At 42.0% G+C, this 8,125-nt stretch overlaps 1 pseudogene; it reads right to left on the bottom strand.

Annotated features, from left to right (window-relative positions):
- Positions 1 to 2,084: 2,084 nt before the first annotated feature.
- On the bottom strand, positions 2,085 to 4,913 carry LOC149560198 (25S ribosomal RNA; annotated as a pseudogene).
- Positions 4,914 to 8,125: the final 3,212 nt, after the last annotated feature.

An 8,125-nucleotide genomic window follows, 5' to 3' on the forward strand; every position in this document is an offset into this window, starting at 1 on the left:
TATATAGACATATATTATGACATAATCTTTATTAAAGGTATACAAGGATCAGCTAAAACAAGTAATTCATTTGATCAATGGGAAATTGATGGATTCCCAAATGGAATAGGTTTTTTAGGCCTTTTTGTAGGAGAGGAAATCAGATGCTTAGGGGGGGGGACGTATATCTTCCTATATATTCTTTTCTATATTTTGTATATTAATATCTATATTAATATATTTATTTATTTTCATAATATAAATAATGAAAATTTTAACAATAGAAAACTAGAATGTTATATTGAAGTTGTGCTCTTTATTAGCATTGATGTTTATAACATCATCCTATTTCAATATCATTCCCTAAATAATATTTTTTATAGATTGTTAAAATTCAGTTATTTCATCAACTCGTTTATGTTTACATAGAACAATATAGAGATAGATAAAAACGAAATGAAAGATTATGAAATAATTGATTGAAATGCTTGCTTAAAAATGAAAGACTACGATCGCTAATATGAAGTCCATTTTCATACTTTACCACTTCCTAATAATTCATTTCAAATCCTCGAGCAGATTGAATAAGATTTCACATATCCTATCAACTAGCCCATGATTCAAAGGTTATACAGTCTACATAAGGTATAAAGATGAAAAGGCCAAGGACCTTCTCTTGATCGAAATCAATTCTCTCGAATTGATGAATATAGCTTGCTCATAATTTGAAATAAATGAGTAGGCTAACCTTGGGTTTTAGATTATTCCCAATCTACACAAAGATGTTGGTAACATTGCTAAAATTATCAATGAAGTTATAATAAATAGTTGAAAAAAAGAATGTGTCAGAACGAAGAGAGGTTTACTCCAATTCAGCTAAATTGGGCAATTTTTTCACTCTTTTTATGGTGGATCTTACTTATAATTATGGAACCAAGTGCTTGAAGAAAAATAAAAAGAAAAACAGAGCTCTCCTCAAATAGGATTTGAACCTATGACCAATCAGTTAACAGTCAAGCGCTCTACCACTAAGCTACTGAGGAATAACAAAGGTATGATAACACTTAAAACTACAATTTGTGAGTAAATAACCCTAATTTGAATAAGCAAGCATCTTAATGAGTAAGAGCCCTTGGTTCTTTTCTTACCAATACGCTGTGCAAGCCTGGTGCTGATGAGAAAGAGTTATAGAAGGTCATACACAAAAAACTGTCTTATAGAATGGGATCTTAAATATCTAAATAAATCAAAGCTTCACTATAAACTTAGCTCTTGGTATTCGCAGTTCTCTTAATAGTTTGAGAGCAGCCGTAGTCATTTTACTATTTTAGTCTCTAAAACTACTAGAGAGATTCATAGTCTCTCTAGTAGTGAACTATTTTGGGCAAGGAGGGATTTGAACCCTTGACACTATGGTTCGTAGCCATGTGCTCTAATCCTCTGAGCTATAGGCCCTGTCTCCACCAGATAAAAAATATTATTGCATTTAGCAATGTGGAATGGGAAAAAAGAATGCCAGGGTTTTTTTTGATTAAAAAATTAAAAAAGTAAGTAAATAAGTAAGCTTTTTATTATTCTGGCATCGAGCTATTTTTCCACAGGGCTTCCCCTGTAGTATCGTCATCGCAGTAAAGTTTAACCACCAAGTTCGGGATGGATTGGTGTGGTTCCCCTATGCCTGAGACACCAAAATTTCAAACCATAAACAAAGAAGGCCATAAGATATTGGTTAGTACTTGTGGAGCTCTCTGCTTGGTAGGGGCTCCTTTTTGGGGCCTTGTCAAGTAGAAAGCTCAGAATGATACAAATGGAGCTATGCAATAAGCACTTTGTGGATTCTCTCAGCGAAATAAAAAAAATCATTTTTCATCTTTGATTAGGAGTCAAAAAGATTTGATTCCCTTTATTTTATTCATCCATCTTTTTTTATTCTTTATCATATCTACAGTAAAATGTTCTATCAAAACATACTCTATGTACTCGAGCAGATCAATCGGGTCATGTAGTAACAAGGTTCAAATCTTTCGGTCTTTTAGTATGCCTCGGCTGCATGCATCATTGCACTTCCACTTGACACCTATCACCTAACGGATCATCTCACTATGACCTGAGAGAGCACTCATCTTGAGGTGGGCTTCTTACTTATAGGTGTTTAGCAATTATCCACTCCACACTTGGCTACCCAGCGTTTATCGAGGGCATGATAACTGGTACACCAGAGGTGCATCCTTCCCGATCCTCTTGTACTAAGGAAAAGTCCTCTCAATGCTCTAACACCTACACTGGATATGGATCAAACTATCTCATGATGTTTTGAACCCAGCTCACATACCGCTTTAATGGGCGAACAACCTAACCCTTGGAACATACTACCACCCCAGGTGGCAAAGAGCCGACATCAAGGTGCCAAACCTTCTGGTCAATGTGAACTCTTGAGAAAGATCAACCTATTATCCCTAGAGTAACTTTTATCCATTGAGCGATGACCCTTCCACTCGGCACCATCAAATCACTAAGGTTGACTTTTGTCCCTGCTTGACGGGTCGGTCTTGCACTCAAGCTCCCTTTTGCCTTTGCACTCGAGGACCGATTTTCAGCCGGCTCGAGAAAACCTTTGCACGCCTCCATTACCTTTTGGAAGGCCTATGCCCCATAGAAACTATCTACCTAAGAATGTCCCTTGGACAGTAGGTTTAGTCACAAGGTTAGACTTCTAGCTTTTCTAGAGTGGTATCTCACTGATGGCTCATGCCTCCCTGAAAGAGGGCCTTCTTCGCCTTCCATGTAAGTTGTTCAAAAAGAGCCCAAAGTCAATCCCAGGGAACAGTAAAGCTTCATAGGCTCTTTTTTTCTAGGTGAAGGTAGTTTACATCTTCACAGACATGTCTATTTCACCGAGTCTCTCTCCGAGATAGTGCCCAGATCGTTACACCTTTCATGCAAGTCAAAACTTACCCGACAAGGAATTTCGCTACCTTAGGACCATTATAGTTACAGTCACTGTTCACCGAGGCTTTAGTCACTGGCTTCCCTGTCCTCAGGTCACCAACTTCCTTAACCTTTCAGCATTGGGCAGGTGTTAACCCCCATACAACATCTTACAACTTTGCAGAGACCTGTGTTTTTGGTAAATAGTCACCCGGGCCTGGTCACTGCGACCTCCTTTGAGGAGGCACTCCTTCTTTCAAAGTTACAGAGCTATTTTTCTGAGTTCCTTAGAGAGAGTTATCTCACACCCCTAGGTATTCTCTACCTACCTACTTGTGTCAATTTTAGGTACAGGTACCCATTTGTTGAAGGTTGTTCAAGCTTTTCTTGGGAGTATGATGTGGGTTGCCCAGTGTGTTGTCTATCTTTTTACTTTTTTGACACCATGCTGGAATTCAGACATTGGCTTGAGGTATTTTCTCTACCCCTTTTTGACCTTGCTTTTTTAGGGTCACCTTCTGACCTTAAATCATAAAACCATAATTAAGACAACTAACTTAGCCTACTCTGTCCCTCGAGACCAACAAAGGCTAGTTCAGGAATATTAACCTATTGTCCATCAACCATGCCTTTCGACCTAATCTTAGTCCCTGACTCACCCTTCATGGATGAACCTTGTGAAGGAATCCTTAGGTTTTTAGGGCATTGGATTCTCACCAATGTTTGCATTACTCAAGTTGACATTCTCGCTTTTGCTTCGTCCAACTCTACTCGCGCAAATACTTCTCTTTGATGTGGAACGCTCCCCTACCAATGTATTTTTTATTACATCCCATAGCTTTGGCAGATCACTTAGTCTCGATCATCTTTGGTGCAAGAGCACTCGAGTAGTAAGCTTTTACGCATTCTTTCAAGGACCGCTACTTCTAGGTGAACCTCTTGACTGTCTTTGCATTCCTACCTCCTTCATCACTCAGCGATCATTTAGGGGCCTTAGCTAGTGATCTTGGTTGTTTCCCTCTTGATGATGAAGCTTATCCCCCATCGTCTCACTAGCTGACCCTTGTTTATCTCTAGTATTCATAGTTTATCTCCATTTGGTACCGCTCACGCAGCCCACACCGAAATAATGCTTTACCCCTAGATGATCTAGTCAACCGCTGCGCCTCAACACATTTTGAGGAGAACGAGCTAGCTCTAGGTTTGAGTGGCATTTCATCCCTAACCATAACTCATCTGCTAATTTTTCAACATCAATTGGTTTAGACCTCTACTTAGCTTCACCTAAGCTTCATCCTGGTCATGGATAGATCACCCAAGTTCGGGTCCATAAGCAGTGACAATTCAATTGCCCTATGAAGACTCGGTCTCGATACGATTCTAGTGGGTTCCCTTAACCAAGACACTACTTAAAATTTTCTAGCTCATTCTTCAACAGGCATGCAGTCAACTCCTACTTGATTCATTCAGTTTCTATCAAACAAAAATTTTTTTTGCATTTCATGTTCATTGTTTTTGCCAAACAATTGCATTCATTTTTTATTTTGTTTTTTCTGTCATAATAAGGAATCAAAGTAGGTCAACTCCTCCCACTACTTTGAAGCATTACGGTTTCATATTCTATTTCAATCTTCGTTGGGGGTTCTTTTGACCTTTCCCTCACGGTACTATTTTGCTATCGGTCACCCAGGAGTATTTAGCCTTGCAAGGTGGTCCTTGCTGATTCACAAGGGATTCCACATGCCCTATGCTACTCGGGTTAGAGCATAAACTGTCACAATGCTTTTGACTACTGGACTTTCACCATCTAGGGTGTTGTATTCCACTATTTCAAATAGACTTCGCCTAGCAGCATGATGCTTAGATTTCTCTCCCACAACCCAGTTTTAACAGTTTAGGCTGATCCCATTTTGCTTGCCGCTACTATGAGAATCGTTTTTGCTTTCTCTTCCTCTAGTTACTAAGATGTTTCAGTTCGCCAGGTTGTCCCTTGTCTGCCTATGGATTCAACAGATAGTTAAAAAGGTTAACCTATTTGGGAATCTCTAGATCTATGCTCAATTTCCACTCCCTGAAGCATTTCGTCGATTAACACGCCCTTCTTCATCTTTGGGTGCCTAGGTATCCACCGTACGCCCTTAGTTTTTTGAACCTTGCCGCTCAAGGCCATCTTAAGGAGCTACTAATATTAAAGATATGAAAGCATCTTATCAATTTCCATGAATGATAAAATAAATCATAGATAAAACTACCAATTATGACTGATCTTCTCCGTAGAATCATCACGGGGTGGAGATAAGTGGACTCGAACCGTTGGCATCCGCCACAGGGTCAACCACTATCTATTGAACCCTCTTGATTAAGTCTACCATAGAAGGTCCACAATCGACAATAGCCTTCCCCTCGAACACAGCTCATAATTTTCATTGTATTGTGCTCTTAGAGAGAGAGAGGGAGAGAGGGTGGAATAGGGAGGGAGAGAGAGAGTAGTAGGATGGAAGTGCAGTGGGTTGGAGAGGGAGAGATAGAGAGAGTAGGGAATGAGAGAGATAGAGAGGGGATTGAGAGAGAGAGTAGTGGATGAGAGACAGTGGGATAGAGAAAGGATAGAGAGAGATAGAGAGATAGAGATAGAGGCTATAGGGGATGATGGAGATAGATAGAGTAGGGGACGGAAGAAGGTTGGAGAGAGAGAGAGAGAGAGAGAGAGAGAGAGAGAGAGAGAGAGAGAGAGAGAGTAGGGGATATGAGAGGAAAAGATAGAGATAGAGAGTGGCATAGAGTGAGAGTCACATAGGGAGAGAGAGATTAGGGGATAAGAGAGGGTGGGATAGGGGGAGAGAGAGAAAGTAAGGGATGGTAGAGTAGGAGGTGGTAGAGGGAGAGGGAGAGGGAGAGAGTAGGAGAGAGTAGGGGATGGGAGAGGTGGGATAGAGAATGAGACAGGGTGGTAGAGAGAGTGTGTGGGATAGTGAGGGAGAGGGTTTGATAGGGGGAGATATATAATAGGAGATGGGAGAGTATGGAGAGGGAGAGGGAGAGAGAGTGGGTAGAGAGATGGAGGGATAAATGGAGAGAGAAAGATTAGGGGATGGGAGAGGGTGAGATAGTGGGACTAAGAGAGAGAGTATATAAGGGGAGAGTAGTGGGTGAGAAAGTGGAAGATATATATATATATATATATATATATATATATAGAGAGAGAGAGAGAGAGAGAGAGTAGGGGATGATAGAGATAGATAGAGTAGGGGATATGAGAGGCTAGAATAGAGAGAGTGCATTAGAGAGTGTGAGAGAGATTAGGGGATGATAGAGAGTTGAATAGGGGGGAGATAGAGAGAAAGGGATGGGAGAGTAGGGCATGGGAGAGGAGAGAGAGGGATAGATAGATAGATAAATAGATATATAGATAGATAGATAGATAGATAGAGAGAGAGAGAGAGAGAGAGAGAGAGAGAGAGAGAGGTGATATGGAGGGAGAGAGAGAGAGTAGTGGATGGGAGAGGGTGTGATAGGGGGAGAGAGTATGGGATTTTAGTAGTGGTGGTAGAGAGAGAGATTGAGAGGGAGAGAGTGGGAGGGAGAGAGTGAAGGAGGGAGAGAGAGATAGAGAGAGAAGGGGATGGCTGGAAGAGTACAAGATAGGGAGAGAGAGAGTAGGGGATTGGAGAGGGTGTGATAGAGAGAAATGGAGGGAGAAATGGAGAAAGAGAGAGTGAGACTATGGAATGGGAGAGGGTGGGATATGGGGAGAGAGAGAGTAGTGGGATGGAGGTGTAGGGGGTGGGAGAGGGAGATATAGAGAGAGTAGGGGATGAGAGTGGGTGGGAGAGAGAAAGAGAGAGTAGGGGATGGGAGAGGGTGGGATAGGGGGAGATAGAGAGTACAAGATGAGAGACTAGGGGGTGGGAGAGGGAGGCAGGGGGGGGGGGGGAGAGAGAGAGAGAGAGAGAGAGAGAGAGAGAGAGAGAGAGAGAGAGAGAGAGAGAGAGGGTATGGGAGAGGGTCAGATAAAGAGAAATGGAAGGATAAATGGAGAGAGATAAGGAGAGAAGGCAATGGGAGAGGGTAGGAAAGGGGGGGAGAGAGGTAAAGTAAGGAATGGAAGAGTATGGAGTGGGAGAGAGAGAGAGATAGATAGATAGATAGATAGAGAGAGAGAGAGAGAGAGAGAGAGAGAGAGAGAGAGAGAGAGATACAAATATTAGGGGATAGAAGATGGTGGGGTAGGGGAGAGAGAGACAGTAGTGGGAGAGTAGGGTGTGGGAGAGGGATAAATGGAGAGAGTAGGGGATTGGAGAGAGTGGGAGAGAGGTAGAGAGAGAGTAGGAGATATGAGATGTTGATATAGAGAGAGGGTGGGATAGAGAGAGTGGAATAGGGAGTGAGAGAGATAATAGGGGATTGAGGAGGGTGTGATTGATGGAGAGAAAGATGGTAGGGGATGGGAGAGTAGGGGGTGAGGGAGGTAGAGGGAGAGAGAGGGAGAGAGAGGAAGAGGGAGAGGGATAGAGAGAGTTAGAGAGAGTATGGGATAAGAGAGGGAGTGATAAAGAGAAAGGGTGGGATAAAGAGAGAGGAGGGTGGGATAGGGAGGAACAGAGAGACTAGGGAATGGGTGAGTGTGGGATAGGGTGAGAGGGAGAGTAGCAGATGTGAGACTAGGGGTGGGAGAGAGAGAGAGAGAGAGAGAGAGAGAGAGAGAGAGAGAGAGAGAGAGAGAGAGAGAGAGAGAGAGAGAAGGGGATGGGAGAGGGTGGGATAAAGAGAAATGGAGAGAGAGAGAGAGAGTAGGAGATAGGAGAGTAGGAGGTGGGAGAGGGAGAGTGGGAGAGGGAGTGTGAGGCATAGGGAGAGGTAGAGTGGGAGAGGGAGAGAGAGAGGGAGGGAGGGAGAGAGGGAGGGAGAGAGAGAGGGAGAGAGAGAGAATGTTATGGAAGAGGGTGGGATAGGTGAGAGGTCACTAGTAAATATGAACTAAATTTTTAGTGAATATTGGTCAAAATTTCAACGCAGGTTGGTCGAAATTTTGACCAAGCAGTTTGTGATAATTTTTCTCATCAAAATTTTGACGAACCAATGTTTGGTCAATATTTCAACCAATACATTTGTCAAAAATTTTTTATTTTTGCTAGATCTAATTTGTTAGTGTTGATCAAAATTTCCACCAATGTTTTGTCAAAAATTTTTTAGAATTGGTGAAAATTTTGGCCAATTC

This window comes from Cupressus sempervirens, chromosome 4, assembly GCF_028749045.1.
Source record: "Cupressus sempervirens isolate cs-2001-9-10 chromosome 4, ASM2874904v1, whole genome shotgun sequence".
Classification (NCBI taxonomy): Eukaryota; Viridiplantae; Streptophyta; class Pinopsida; order Cupressales; family Cupressaceae; genus Cupressus; species Cupressus sempervirens.